The sequence below is a fragment of the Taudactylus pleione genome, unplaced genomic scaffold, assembly GCF_031769625.1.
Source record: "Taudactylus pleione unplaced genomic scaffold, aTauple2 ptg000381l, whole genome shotgun sequence".
In the NCBI taxonomy this organism is placed as follows: domain Eukaryota; kingdom Metazoa; phylum Chordata; class Amphibia; order Anura; family Myobatrachidae; genus Taudactylus; species Taudactylus pleione.
In genome coordinates this window covers 125,669-142,669 of record NW_028284782.1, presented here as the reverse complement: position 1 = coordinate 142,669, position 17,001 = coordinate 125,669, and positions in this window count along the sequence as shown.

The window sequence follows — 17,001 nt, the reverse complement described above, 5'->3', positions numbered from 1 at the left end:
GCCGGGCTCCATTTTCATGGAGCGTCCTCCTGGACGCTCGTATAGCTGTGGGTCACCACCCACAGGCTATACGAGCGTGCATTTTGATGGCCGCGATGGTCGTGACCATCGCGACCATCGAAATTGCGAGCCGGAGCCTGCGGTTGAGGTTTTCAACCGCAAGCTCCGGAGTGATTTTGGCTCTATCAGAGCCAAAATCACTCCCACTGACATCACTAGTGATGTCAGTGGGCCGGCTTCTGACGGGAGGCGTTCCCGTGGGAACGCCCCCGTCAGGGAGGCACGCCCCCGGCACGCCCACCAAAGGGGGCGTGCTGTCAATCAACATTGACAGCACGCCCCCTTTGATCGGACACAACGAGCGAAGGAAAGTCCTTCGCTCGTCGTGTCTGGCGCATGCGCACGACGGAGCTCCCTCCGTCGTGCGCATGCTCAGTGCAGACCATCGACCCACTTGCGAGTGGACAGCCGCTCGCGAGTGGGTCTGAATCAGGCCCATAGTAGGCATCCTTACGAGATGCAGTGTGAGCACCTCATTACAATATCTGGCCCCTTTTTGCCAGCGAGCGATCGCATCTTGCGAGAGACTCTGAAAGAGGTCCCTGGTTTTAAGTGCATAAAAATGACTGCCTCTAAATGTTTCTTGTAGCTGTTTTTAAGCTTCTTGCACCTGTTTGCTGGTAGTCTCTCCCATTCTTCCACTGCACTTTTTTTTTAAGCTCTTAAGTGTTTGTAGGATAAATTTCCCAATAGCTAATTTCAGATCTCTCCAAAGCTTTCCAAATGTATTGATATCAGGACTTATTGCTGGCCAGTTTAAAACAGTCATTATTTTCCTTTACAACCATTCTTTTGTGCTTTTGGATGTGTTTTGGGTTTTTAACGTGCTATAGGACCTAGTTTTCTTATACTGGGTACAACATTTTTCTTCAAAATTCCTTTATAATCCTCTGTTCATGATTTCTTCAATATGATGAAGGCCTCCAGTACCTGATGCAGCGAAGCAGCTCCACAACATTATTGAACCTCCATCATGTTTAACCGAAAATCACTAATCTGCATTGCCAAGAGTTCTATATTGGTTTTATCTGTCCAAAAAATATTTTCCCAGAAGGATTGTGGTTTGTCTAGGCACGTTTTGGCAAAGATCAGTCATTCCTTTTTATGTCTTGACCTTCACCCATAAAGCCCATCTTGGTTTAGTTTGCAGTGTATGGTATGGGTTGAAACCATTACTTCAGATTGTTCCAGGTCAGCCTTCAGTTCTTTGGATGTTTTACATAGTGTTTTTTCCACATGTTGTACCGACCTTCAAAGACTTCTCTCATTGAGATACCAAGGTCTTTGGAGATGGCCTTGTACACTTTAGAGGTTTTGGTGATAATAGCACTTCTGATGCTCTCGGACAGCTCTCGTCTTCACCATTGTGACAAAGTAACAATAAAAAGTGTCCATTTTAAAAATATTAAAGCTATCATTCATTGGTTGATTTAAGTCATGTGAGCACTGAATTTATCACAGGTAACAAGTTTTTAATTTATCACACACTCGAGTCTAATCTAGCTTTTTTTTATTTTCAAAATGATTTGAATTGCTCAAATTACAAAAGGGTGCCTTGTGCCATAGCAATCTTTCATTTTTTTTTCTCTCATACTATTGCTTTTTAAATTGTAATTGATGTATCCTTAGCAGTTCTGTACAAAACATGAGTGTCTATAGAATAAAAGCTGTTTCACTACATTTCTTTTCTCAGGAAATATTGTGCAGGTTACATTTAAAATTTGAGGGTGCCCATAATGTTGACCAGAACTGTATACACACACTCCCTATGCTTCTAACCCTTAGGAAAAGTGAATGAATTACAAAAGGAGGAGTATACCACAAGACACATGTAAGATTAAGTTGTGGAATGCAAGTGCTTCTGTTCAGGGAAAGTAAACAGTTAAGAATAATAAAAAGTTAGGAGTTGAATGTTAAAATCAAAACTGGAATCTAGTGTAAAAAAAATCCATTGAACAATTATACATTGCAGCATCCTACGAGTATGATAAAGAAGGTCAAATCTGCAAACTGCAAAAACATTTCCAGAAAAAAATAAAATAAGGCATAACACACTGTAACATAACCCATAGAGGAACATAATACACTACATGGCTCATAAGCCTAGTCATGAAACCTGGCTCCTAATATTAATTAGCACAATAGTAAATTTAAAAATAAAAAATTACCTAAATTCAACAAAATAATGGTTTGGTCTCTATTGTCATTACGCTTGCATCTGGCTTTTCATCTATGAAATCACCATCACATTCTTAAATATACAAATATTTTAATTATTCTTGGGATAGTTCCAATTAACTGCTGTGAAACTGCGCGTTAATAACCTGCACATACCGTGTGATATTTCAACCAATAAAATTGGCACAGCTCGCACAATTCAATTACAAATCTCAAGTCGTGGGTATCACACGTTAAGTTTGCAGGTTGCAAACTGCATGAAAAAGTGAGGAAATCATCATGAACTCCAAAACAGTGGTAAATAAGACAGCAAGTATCCATAAGAACAGCGTGGGAGGCTGTTAGTGGTCATAAAAAAGTATAGGAGGCTGTTATAAGGTGGCACATTTTTCCGTTTAATAATGAATGAAAAATAACTAGCATGAGTATTTCAGCAAATAGCAGTGTTCAGAGTATTTTGGGGAACATTTAACTGGTTCTATTGTGTTTTGTAAGTTTTTATATACAAGTAGTAAACTATTTTCCATCAATACAGCACCTGAAAAGAGACGTCTTTATTGGCCATATTTTACTATGTAAACATCTTAAAATACATGATCATTCATTAGGATATCCATACCAGAGGTATTATACTCCATTTTGACATGTTTATATTAAAGGAAACAAATACTGAGGGACTGGACTTCACACCCCAACTTTAAACATAATAAGAGGTGCTACCATGCTGAGACTTGTAGTACAATCCAGAAAAAAAGAAAAATGAAACCGTTTACATTAAAATAAGGACTTTAAAAAAGTTATCACCAATTGAGATGTGAACGAAAGCATCAATTTTTAACACTGAAACTCATGTTTAAGCTGGCCATCCACTATACAATTTTCTATCAGATATCTGTCCCATCTGGCTGGTTTGAATGAAAACTTGGTAATGTATGGGAGCAAATGACAAACACTGGAAAATAGCCAAAAATGGTCGTTCAGACAAACTGATTAAAACACACAAATGTAACCAATTTGAACAATTTTTTTTGTCCTTTTTTCAGTGTTTAAAACCATATGATCGACTGTCATTTGCTCCCATACACAGTGGCGGGCTGGGCCGGGGGGCAGGGTGCCATGTGCCCCCCGGGCGGCAGTGTCATGCGGGCCGGTGCAGTCAGTGTCACTGTGACACAGACTGCACCGCGTGTGTAGAGCTGACCGGACTGAGTTCAGTCAGCGCTACACAAGTGACAAACACACAGCCGCCGGCTCCGGCAGCTGTGTGTTTGTTGTAAGCAGCAGCTAATGAGAGTCTGTCAGACTCTCATTAGCTGCTGCTGCTGCTGCGCCCACTGCGGGAGCCAATCCATCTTCCGGCTCCCGCAGTGGGCAATGGGAGAGACGTCATGATGTCATATGACGTCTCTCCCATAATGCAGAGCTGCCCGGCCCGGGAGGACAGACGGAGAAGATGGCGGCGGCGGGAGCGGGAATTCAGGTAAGTGTTTTTTTTATTTTGTTTTTTATATTATGTGTGTCTACGGGGGGGGGTCTGGCACTACTGGGGGCACTACTACTACTGGGGGCATTATAAGGGTGGTGGGGGGCACTACAAGGGGGGACTACTAATACTGGGGGCACTACAAGTGGGGACTACTACTGGGGGCACTACAAAGGGTGAGGGGACTACTACTACTGTGGACTACTACTACTGGGGGCACTATAAGGGAACTACTACTACTACTGGGGGCACTACAAGGGGGGTGGGGGACTACTACTACTGGGGACACTACAAAGGGGGTGGGGGACTACTACTACTGGGGGCACAAGGGGGAGGGGACTACTACTAATGGGGATTACTACTACTGGGGGCACTATAAGGGGACTAATACTACTACTGGGGGCACTACAAGGGGGGTGGGGGACTACTACTACTGGGGACACTACAAGGGGGGTGGGGGACTACTACTACTGGGGGCACTACAAGGGGGAGGGGACTACTACTACTGGGGACTACTACTGGGGGCGCTATAAGGGGACTACTACTACTACTGGGGGCACTACAAGGGGGGTGGGGGACTACTACAACTGGGGACACTACAAGGGGGGGACTACTACTACTGGGGACACTACAAGGGGAGGGACTACTACTAATGGAGGCACTACAAGGGGGGAACTACTACTAATGGGGGCACTACAAAGGGGGGGGACTACTACTGGGGGCACTGCAAAGGGGGGGGACTACTACTACTGGGGGCACTACAAAGGGGGAGACTACTACTACTGGGGGCACTACAAGGGGGGGACTACTACTGGGGGCACTACTGGAGGCCTGCATAAGGGTGTTCTCTCCTGTGGCACACGGGGGCACTGCATATGGGCACTACGACAGGGGGCTGCCCTAATCTTTATTTTTACCTTACATTAATCCCATATGGACCCGCCTCCTCCCTGGAACACTTGAGGGGGGGGGCCGTAGCACGCATATTCTTCGGACACCCTGGCTACACGCTACTCCTCTGCCAGGACCGCCTGCATGCATTTGCCCCCCAGGCTAAAAGTTGCCAGCCAGCCCCTGCCCATACATTACCAGGTTATCATTCCAACCAGCCCGATTGGACAGATAATTGTATAATGGATAGCCAGCTTAACTCTCAATTTTCTAATTGAACAGCAGAACGTCACTTCTACAGGTTTTTGCAATGGAAAATAATTGTGCTATTTAGTTTGCAACTCACTGAACCTGCAAATAAAATTCCAAAGTTTGGGGAGACTAAACTTTAGAGAAAGTCTATATTATGCTCTATTATAATAATCGTACAATTTATTGCAGTGTCAATGTTGCCAACAAGACTTACACATAAATGTCAGGGCATCTATGTATAATTATAGAGATCAAATATACATTTTTATCTAACACCAATAAATTACCTTAGAGAGGTACATTTACTAAGAATCGTGTTTGTCATCTAATGCAAATCGGTGGACATTGCCAATGTTTTGCAGGCCCAAAAAGCAGTATTTTATAACCATCATATTTGAGCGTCTATTGAAATACTCCAGTAATATGCACATTTTTTAGTCTACAACCCTGTTGCATCTTTCCTTTTATGATAGACTCCCCAATAGAATGATGTCTCAATGCTATGAAACACAATGATAATTGACATCAACGGATGATCACTTCCAATCATTGTCCTATTGGTCAGGGCCGGATTATAGAAAGGGTGACAGGGGCGGTCGTCCAGGGGCTCCCACACCTTGGGGGCTCTCACACTGCCGCAGATATTGATCGGAAGCTGGCCACCCACCCTGGCCGGCTCCCGGCAGAAGAATCACACAGGCATTGAGGCACAGACAGCACACTCTAAAGGGAAGCCCCGTCCCCTTGTTGACAAAATGCCGCGATTCGTGGGTGCGTGTGCAGGGGCCTCATGCCGTTAAGTGCCCGCCCCCCATTAGAAAGCTGATGGCTGAGCTCCTGCAGCTTCAAAAGGTATGTGTGCGTGTTCACTCAGTTCCATCTCTCGGTCTCCCCCTGTCCCCTCCTCTCTCTTCCTGTTTCCCTCCCCTCTCTCCCTGTCCCTTCCTCCCACCCCTACCTCCGTTTTTCTCTTCCATCCCTCTATCTCACTTCATTCCGCCCTCCCTCTGCCCCCTCTCCTTCTGTCTCTCTCCCTTTGCTCTCCCTCTCTTACCCCCCCCCTCCCTCTACCTCTCCCTTCCCCCTCTCTCTGTCTATACTAATGTGGACGATATGACATCCAATTCACCCGATCGGCTGTCATATTGTCTAGTGTTACCCGACTTAAGGGGAATAGTAGTTGCTGTGTGAGGCAATTTTATTGATGGGGCCACCATAAGCCTTAATCCAGCCCTGTTATTGGTAGAAGCAAGGTCATGGCATTTTATCATCAGAAAGGCCTTAAAATGCCCCAAATTGTCCAAACATGTGCACTGTAGTGGCTTTTGGTGGAAAGAGGTAGTAATTGGGTATACAATCGGGAAGCCGGCTGCCTTAATACCGGCAGCCGGCTTCCAGACTGTCATATCCCAGCGAGGGATGAAATGCCGGGCGTCTAGATGTAGACGCCTGACATTTCCCTGACGCCGGGAGACCGGTGCCCGGCCTCCCGATCAAAGGGAAGCCGGCTGCCGTGAGCGGACAGGTTTAGGGCACCCGGGGGGGGACTTAGGGTTAGGCACCCCCCCGGGAGGGTTAGGCTAGGGGGAGGGAGGGTTAGGCACCCCCAGGGGGATTTAGGGTTAGGCACCCTCCCAGGGGACTTAGGTTTAGGCAGCAGGGAAGGGGGGGTTAGGATTAGGCACTTAGAGGGGGGGGATTAGGGTTAGGCACTTGGGGTGGAGGTTAGGGTTAGGCACCCCTAAGGAGGGTTAGGGGGTTAGGTTAGAGAACACTTATCTTTCCAGCGCTGTCGGGCTTCTGCTGGTGGTGACGGGAGGTTGGTCAGGCGAATGCAGGCGTGCCAGTGCATTTCAATGCCGTGCAGTCTGAAGCCTCATGGCGTGCGCTGAAGTAAGCAATTCCCGAGTGAGGTCTGACGTGCCTTAACTGTGCGTATGGGTCCGATATTACCTGATGTTATCGATTGTTTAGGTATGTTGTCAAAGTATACGGACGTGCGTAAGGGGAAGTGGGCGTCATTATGTTAGGCTGCGATCGCAATGTGAATGCAAACATTTACATATCCCCACTGATCAGGCCAACAGTCTATTGGTGCAGCAATACTTAACTTATATGTGGTCAAACATGTCCTTCCTATAGTCATTGGAGGTTTGCTTCATATCAATAATGGATGGTCACACTTGCAGTCATTTTAGCACAGGTGACAAGTGTTGTGCAGGTGGTAAATGAAAATGGGCATATTAAGCGAGACATTGACTTGCATAAAAAGCACTTTAGTGTTATTAAAAAGGAAAGTAAAATAAAAAATGGCAGAGAAGAGGTCATCCCGACGGTATGCAGTCGGGATGCCGACGATCCTTTTTCTAAGTAACAATTAGGCATGATGCAATAGTGAGTGACACAACATACTTATATGTTAGTTGCAAACAGATCCTGGGCTTGACGTCACAGCAACTACAGCACATACAGAAGGCCCAGAACAAGACTATCGGATGAATAACACTAGAAGTGTTTGACATCACACCACCTACTGTGCCGAGCCCACCCCTCAACCAGAAGCACAGACATCAACAACTGCAGCAGATCCTTAAGCACAATTACTTAGGGTGTGGGTAAGTGTGGGGGGTGACGGCCAATCCTTTAAATTTGCACTCTCCTGCGAGGGTGTGGGAGTGCCACCCGATATTCAGGAGCCTCCCAGCCATTGCGGGAGAGTTGGCAAGTATGTACTAAATAGAATGCATAACTCCAACTTAGACTACAGGAGATGCAGGAGTCACACAATAACGCCCTAAGAAATGTGCTGGCTTTTGGTAGCTGTTAGCCCAAATAATGGAAACAGTGACTACTTCATCTTCTACTAACACACCACGCACTAGCTCATCCCAAAAACCAACACCACAAGGCGTAAATCTGCGCAGAGAAGTTCTGGTGGTCCTGCTCCTAAAATTGGTGCATACATTGGTTAAAGAAACCAATATTTGTGCTTTCCAAAAATACATATTCTAATTGTTAATATATATTATTTCTATTTCTTTGTTGTTACACTTGAACAGGTTTTTGTTATGTGCATTATTTGCATACAATGATGCTTCAGCAATGTCTACTTTGAAGTAAAAATATTCAAACCAATTTATGCTTCTAGATTTACATATATAGTATGTACAGCCATGGCCAAAAGTTTTGAGAATGACAAGTATTTTTTTTTCACAAAGTTTGCTGCTTCAGTGTTTTTAGACCTTTTTGTCAGATGTTACTATGGTATACTGAAGTAACATTACAAGCATTTCATACAGTAATTGCTTTTATTGACAATTACATTAAGTTTATGCAAAGAGTCAATATTTGCAGTGTTGACCCTTCTTTTTCAAGACCTCTGCATTTCTCCCTGGCATGCTGTCAATCAACTTCTGGGCCACATACTGACTGATGGCCGCCCATTCTTGACTCATCAATGCTTGGAGTTTGTCAGAATTTGTGGGTTTTTGTTTGTCCACCCGTTAAGTTCTGGGGAGTTTCCTGGCCATGGACCCAAAATTTTGATATTTTGTTCCCCCGAGCCACTTAGTTATCACTTTTGCCTTATGGCAAGGTGCTCCATCATGCTGGAAAAGACATTGTTCGTCACCAAACTGTTCTTGGATGGTTGGGAGAAGTTGTTCTTGGAGGATGTTTTGGTACCATTCTTTACTCATGGCTGTGTTCTTAGGCAAAATTGTGAGTGAGCCCACTCCCTTGGCTGAGAAGCAACCCCACACATGAATGGTCTTAGGATGCTTTACGGTTGGCATGACACAGGACTGATGGTAGTGCTCACCTTTCCTTCTCCGGACAAGCATTTTTCCAGATGCCCCAAAGAATCTGAAAGGGGATTCATCAGAGAAAAAAACTCATCCAATCCCTGTACCTTCTGCAGAATATCAGGCTGTCCCTGATGTTTTTCCTGGAGAGAAGTGGCTTCTTTGCTGCCCTTTTTGACACCAGGTCATCCTCCAAAAGTCTTTGCCCCACTGTGCGTGAAGATGCACTCACACCTGCCTGCTGCCATTCCTGAGCAACCTCTGCACTGGTGGTGCCCCTATCCCGCAGCTAAATCAACTTTAGGAGAGGGTCCTGGCACTTGCTGGATGTTCTTGGGTGCCCTGAAGCCTTCTTCACAACTATTGATCCTCTCTTCTTGAAGTTCTTTATCCAATAAATGATTGATTTAGGTGCAATCTTAGTAGCAGCAATATCCTTGCCTGTGAAGCCCTTTTTGTGCAAAGCAACGATGAGTGCACGTGTTTCCTTGCAGGTAACCATGGTTAACACAGAGGAAGAACAATTATTTTAAGCTCCACCCTCATTTTAAAGCTTCCAGTCTGTTCTTCTAACTCAATCAGCATTACAGAGTGATCTCCAGCCTTGTCCTGGTCAATACTCCCACCTGTGTTAACGAGAGAATCACTGACATGATGTCAGCTGGTCCTTTTGTGGCAGGGCTGAAATGCAGTGGAAATGTTGTTTTTGGGTTTAAGGGCACGATTCATACCCGCTCGCTAGATGCATTCGCTCGTTCGATGCATATGCAAATTTGGCAAGGCAGGCGATCGCACAGCAAGGCATTACCGCGCCCTCTATGTCTTGGCGTGCGATTGCTCTGTGTATGCAGCCCATCCAGCCTGTCTTAAGACGCCCACTTGCGCACGTCATCTCCAGAAAGTGTATGCAACCATCGGACCCATACGCAGCACTTGTGGCTGACCATACCCTACCTCAAGCACTGCGAGCTCTTCACTGTAAAATTCAACCAAGTGACGTGTACTGACGCTGCCTCTTAATTATGCACGCCTCTGAAACGACGTTCAGAAGCTCAGGCACGCCTGTGTTCGCACCCACCCCGTTTTTAATGGCCTGCCCGTCACCACCCACAAATGGCTTCTCCTGTGACTCATTCTGCCAGGCTGTCTATGTGCGGTGAGCGAACGCTTTTTTTCACTCGCACTGGTTCGCGCACGCACACTGCGATGCATTCGCAGAATGCAAACATCGGCTGGCTTCCTAGCGAACGGGTCTAAATCAGGCCCCCAGTTCATAGTCATGGCAAAGAGGGAGTTTGCAATTAATTGCAATTCATCTGATCACTCTTCATGACATTTTGGAGTATATGCAAACTGTCATTATAAAAACTGAAGCAGCAGACATTGTGAAAACCAATACTTGTGTCATTCTCAAAACTTTTGGCCATGGCTATATGATATGTCAAATATTATGACGACACATTTCACATATTGTAGTAATTGTAGAAGGGGAGGTGATTCACTACATCAGGGGTAGCCAACCCGCAGCTCTTGAGCCGTATGTGGCTCTATTGAGTTTCCGATGCGGCTCCCCGCTCGGCAGACACCCACTAGTACTGAGAATGCTGGTCTCTGAAGCGATCACAGACTAAAGAAGCACCAGCATGAACACAGGTAAGTTTTTTCATAGGTGTGTGGGCGGGAAGGGGGAACTAGTACTGGGGGAATGACTACAGGGAGCATTGCAGAAGCGGCACAACTACTGGGGGCATTGCTTAATGGGCACAACTACTGAGGGCATTGCATAATGGGCACAGGTACAAGGAGGGAATTGCATAAGGGCCACAACTACTGGGGTCATTGCATAATGGGCACAGCTACAGGGAGCATTGCATAAAGGCCACAACTACTGGGGGCATTGCATAATAGGCACAACTACAGTGGGCATTGCTGAAGGGGCACAACTACTGGGGTCATTGCATAATGGGCACAGCTACAGGGGCCATTGCATAAGGGCCACAACAACTGAGGGCACTGCATAATGGGCACAGGTACAAGGAGGGCATTGCATAAGGGCCACAACTACTGGGGGCTTTGCATAATGGGCACAGCTACAGGGGGCATTGCATAAGGGCTACAACTACTGGGGGCATTGCTTAATGGGCACAACTACAGGGGGGCACAGCATAAAGGGCACTGGCTTTCTCAATGTATTTTATGTGGTTCTGGATTTAAATATGCATTTTATTTGGATGTGTATTTTAAATGTATTTTATGTGGATCTGGCTTGTTTCTGTGTATTTTATGTGAATGTGGCTATTTCAATGTTTTCTATATTGCTCTGGCTTTTTCAACAGTGAAAAACTTATATTGGGAACTTTATGTAAATTGTGTATTTTCAATGTGCTGGGCTCGCCGCCAGTGTGACTAAAAACGGGGGTGTGACAAAAGGTCATGCTCCTGCGAATGTCATACCAAAGGCGTGAGCACAAAAATGGGGCGTGGCCTTGTGACAGCTAGGCCACGCTCCATCTTTCGCGCACGCCTTCGGTGCGCGCATGCGATTGGCTCTTCAACTTGACCACAAATATTTTTTGTCTCTTTGCCTCTGACTGGTTGGACATCATGGGCAATCACTCTAAATAGTACCTGAACCGCAGTGGGGTAATTTTTCAATCACACTATTGGGGGTGGTAGGATTGCTAAAAGACAACATTTAATTCCCTTATATTTGGTACATATTGAAGCTAGAAGTGTTAGGAGCACTTTGGTCAGACAAACCCACCATTCATTTGGGAGTCTATTGTAGTCCCACTTTTCAGCGGGTTCTATTGTGTTTACAAACACGATGGTTAGTAAATCCATGATTTATATTACGGTCTATCTAGAAAAAAATATGATGGTCGGGCTGATGGTCTATTGCCGTCTAAAATTGTGTTTTTCATGCGATTTTCCAGCGGTTTTGCCTTTAATAAATCTCCAATTTGCTAAATTGACAGAAAATAGCTAAAAAACCCAGAAATCGACATTCAGTAAATTTATCCCAAAAAGTCCCCATAAAGTGAATTGTCTCATAATGTCCTTTGGGAGCAGGATGGGTGGAGGGTGTGTTTGTGGGGACTATGTATTCAAGGTATAAATTCATCCTGTTTTCCTTTTATGCACTCTAACACAACATTTCAGCATACAATGCAAACTCACCAAAGAATGCTTCTTTAAGTGAAAGTGTCTCATCATTGGTTTGTCATTCTTGCTTGTAGTCAGGGCTTGTAATATAAAAGATCAGTGATTACCCTTCCATTCTCTGTCAATATCCTTGACTGAGTGTGGATGATTAAATTAGCTTTTAGTCACCATGCTCTTACTGTACACGTGGTACAATGATAACAACACTGTTTTGGCATAGGAAGCCAACTACAATTAACAGAAAAACCAATGGTGTGTCTTCTGATAGAGATCTCAGATTATGTCTCCTTCTATAAAATTCATATGGATTTGACCCAATGATGGCTTTCTGTATCAGGCCAGAAGCATCTATATTATGGTGGGATCTTAGATGTGTGATGACTACCAGTGGGGTAGATCATAGAAAAAAACACGCAACTTTTCGTGTTACGATTCTCAATCACAGTCATTCCAAAATGAAAAACTTCCTTTGAGCTTTATCCTAGCAATCCTTACCGACAGTAAGGTTGTATCCCCTCTACAAGAAATGCTGAGACATATGCTCCAATTGCGTAGAAATGAAAATAGTGTTGGGATTGTTAGAAAAATTATTGAAAACTGGGATAGTGGCAGTTTCAAAAAGGTTGGACGGTGACTTGTTGCAAAAAGTATGGTGTTCCCATCCATTGCTTTTCCTATTCAATCAAAATGTTACCAACTAAACAATGGATATACCTTCCACTGGACTCAATTGTAAATCTGACCAGGGTTGGTAAATGACTATGGGCCTGATTTGGAGTTGCGTCCGTGATTATATGCTAATGCTGCTATACAGCCCTTCCCAGGTGTACATCCGCGTGTCCGAATGTGGACGGATTGAGGCGCCAACTCGCAGTGTGTAAAACTTGCACCAGCCCTATGGTAGGTGCAGTTTCTCCATCTGAGTATGGCCTCCTCTGTGAGCGGATGAGCATCTCTGTACACAACCGCTTTCAGCAATAGTCCTGCTATAGACCAGACACGGTCAGATAAGGCTCAACATCTCCATGCGTCTCTATAGCCCCCCCTTAGTTTCCTTCCAGGAACACTCAATATATTTCAGAGATTGTACTTTCATATCTGTAAAGTGTAACTCAGACGCATGCTAAGTTTTTCCACCATGTCATTTAGGACTGCACTTTCAGTATTCCAAATCAAGAAATACAGGATGCTGGCACCTCAACTGGCATTCATAGCAATCCATGTACAAATTAGCATATTCCAGGTTAAGACAACATAGCAGTGCCAGCAACCTGTATATAGAACTTGTTAGAATACCAAAAGTAATCAGATGGAAAGACTAGATTAAGCAGATCAGCAGTGATGATGTCACCAGTCACTACGTTGCTGGCTCTGGAATACCAACACAAGTGAAATGCTCTTCAAAGCATATGACCAGAGCAGGTGACATCACTGTTGACATCCTAACATCATCATAGGGATTGATGTCCAGATTGCACAACAGACGTAACTAGGGTTTTTGGCGCCCAAGGCAAATTGAAAAACAGTGTCTCTGACACCTCCCCCCTCCAAAAAAAAGATGATAGAAAGCATAATAGAAAATAGTGTGAACAGGGCACTGAGGTGCAGGTAGTGCTTCCCTGCATGTGCCGAAGGCAAGCGCGCTTCCAAAAAGGAGGTGTGGCCAGCCGGGGAGGGGGCATATCCTCATGACCTCATGACAGCAATGGGTGACATGGAGGTGACAGCCAGTGGATGACAAATATTCAGTATTTTCAATTTTCTTACCGTTACCAAGAACTGCAGCACGTGGATGGGGGCTTCTCCTTGGACTTAACACCGGGGACGGTCAAAAGACTACAAGACACAAATCTATGCCTTATGCTGGGCATACACTATACAATTATCTGTCAGATATCTGTCCAATCTGTCTGGTTGGAAGGAAAACCTGGTAATGTATGGGAGCAAATGACAGTCGATCACATGGTTTTAAACACTGGAAATTGGACAAAAAACAATTGTTCAAATTGGTTACATTTATGAGTTTTAACCAATTTGTCTGAACGACCATTTTTGTCTGTTTTCCAGTGTTTGTGAGCAATTGGTTGATTGTCATTTGCTCCCATACATTACCAGGTTTTAATTTCAACCAGCAAGATTGGACAGATATAAGACAGATAATTGTATAGTGTATGCCCAGCATTACTCTTCTTGGGAGTTGAAAGCTCCAGAAACCTACATCTGTGGCATTATTATTAGCAACAAGAAAAAAGACAAGATTTTAGTCCAGTGCACTTCATAGGTCAAGTTAATCCTTTATACCTTACCTGAAAAAATAAAAGCAAATCTTTATTAATAACTCATTAAAATATTGTGTTCAGATATTAGGTGAAATATTAGATAAAATCAAAATATAGTTTTCATAGAAAAGAATGTGTATTAGATATACAGAAAAGGTGATTTAAAACTTTCTTCTACCATCGGTCATTTCACGTCACTTATTTAATTGTGTACACCCAAGTAGTAGTCATTTTCAGTCTACGGTCACTTCAGCTTATGTGGCTTTGAGCTCCCTATATGACAGTGTTATTATATAATCATTGTAAAATACTCTGACTTAAGCCACACATCCACTAGGGGACTAGGGAAAGACAGTACGATTACAACATCGTAATCACACAGTCGTTCCCCATCTCCTGCAGTGCCTACACTGAACGATTAGTCGTTCAGTGTAGGCACCCTCCCTCATCCCCGAAAATGGCCAATCTGTCGTTATCGGCAGATTGATCGGCATGTTTGGGCGATGTTTGATGTCGGAAACGACCAGCGGGAGCACGCATCACTGGTCGTTTCCGACAATACAGTGCACGATTAATGAGCGATTGCACGATTACGATGTCATAATCATGCAATCTCTCATTAATATCGCTTAGTGGATGTGCCCCTATACAAGGAGTGAACCACGAGACAATAATCACAATCTGTTACTGTGTATTCACCTAATAGTACCAGATGTTTCCAATCTTAAAAAGTACAATATTTGAAACAGTACCAGAAATTAATTCTGGTGGCAAAGGGTATCTTTTATTTACAAAGTATGACATATAGGGCTCAATCCAATTACATTTGAATTGCGAGTTGCTATTTTCTCTTCGAATTTGCATAGCAAATTCATTTTGCAATCCAATTAGCAACTTGCACTGAACCAGTCAGACTGAATTCGCATCTTTCCATTTGCACCTACCTGAGGGTGAGAGATGGAAAGGAAAATCTTTATTGTAAGATTAAAGTGTCTAGACCACTGTGCTGAACCCCTTGGACACCCACCCTAATAACTAATTAGGCATTTGGAAGTTTCCAATCAGCTTAATTAGTCCAATAATTACATGTTATTTTTTGGGGTAAAAAAAAATTGTCCTCAAATTACCCCAAAATCAACTTTTTCTGTTAGTTTAGGCACCCCAAATTTAATTACAATATTTTTTTAATAGTAAAAATAATTGGTTTTTATAATTTTTTATACATTTTTCAAGATGCCCTCAAAGTACCCCAAAATCACTTTTTTCGTTGAGATTAAACTAAATGTTTGTTTTTAATCATTTTCTTGCATTTAAAAAAAAAACACAAATCAGCCATTTGACACCATTTCAAAACCTACAGTGCCTTCGTAATGCCCACAAACAGCCTTCTATACGGCCCTGCTAACGAAATTATCAATTTTGGGGGGTCCAGGATGATCTCCCCACTTTTTAATGCACTTCTCTCAAATCTCATTTGGCAGTCAATTCACACCCCTCCATTGCGAGTAGTGCGATTAAGCATTTTTAATTGGATTGGAGAATTCTCAGGCGCGCGCTTCGATGTGAAGTCTCTGAGTTTCATTAAACAAACTCGCTACTTGCAATTCGGACCTAATTGAAATGACCACATAGCGGTAACAGATATCATTCCCTGTGCTTGACTTCCGTAGTTAGATTGGAAAGTTGAGGTATAGTTGATATGGTTGTGGATTCCGTTATATTTTACAGCTTTACACTCATGCCGCTTGTTTATACTTTGTTTCTACGTGTGTCTGTCCATAAATTCTTCTACCCCACGCACCAGATTATCTGTATATCTTTCTTCTCATTTATAGATGGTCATACACGGAACGATAATTATAAACCTTCTTTATGAAGTAATTAGGTAATGTGTCAGTCACTCAACAGTAACTGCGGGTGCTATATATACCCTGCTCCGCAGCTCAATTTCACTGCAGCTACCAGTGTCTCTTATCTTAACACCCCAAATTGCGGTCTGACACTTAAAAATATTAGTTTTATAAGATCACCTCCAGCAGATTCAGATACCCTATCACTCCTAACTCCCTCTCATATGACACGGTCACCCGGGCTTCCATCTAACTCACTTTACATATCATACATTTCAATTGGTATTCATAACAATGCATGCCACATATGATAGTGCGGTGGCCACCGGCAGAATGGGCAGAAACGCGTGTTTCCCCAAGGGATTCTTCAAGGCAGTAGACTGCTGTGGTGCCCAGGGCACGTGCCCTGCCATAGAAACACCCTGAAAGAGAATTATAGAATTCACAATACTGGGTAATTGTGTTACTTCCAAAAAGTATATAGCATCTTTTATATAACTTGAAATGGTTGTGTAATGGCTCCTTTCAAAAAGTATACAACATCTTTTATATAACTTGAAATTAGAGATGAGCGGGTTCGGATTTACTCGGATCTCAAAACGGCATTTTATTGGCTATCGGCTATCACGTGTTTTGGATTACCAATAGAATAAATCCGAACTAATCCGAACTTGCGGTAAAATGGCAAAAAGAACATCTCTACTTGAAATGGTTGTGTAATGGTTCCTTCCAAAAAGTATACAGCATCTTTTATATAACTTGAAACCTAAGAAACACAGGGTTACAGAAAAAATAAATTCTATATATTGAGCAATAGGTTGGAAAACTACAACACACGGCCCCACCTCTATAATGTGGTAAAAGTCTCCTTGGCAATTCATTCACTTTTCCAAAGGGCATATTAAGATAAGTAGCACAGACACTTGTTATCTTGACAAAGAATTAACAGTTGATCGGGACCCGCAGCCAGAAGCAGATGATGGTCGTGTGTATGAACGACCATCATCTGCAGGTATATCTGCAGATCACTCGATCTGCAG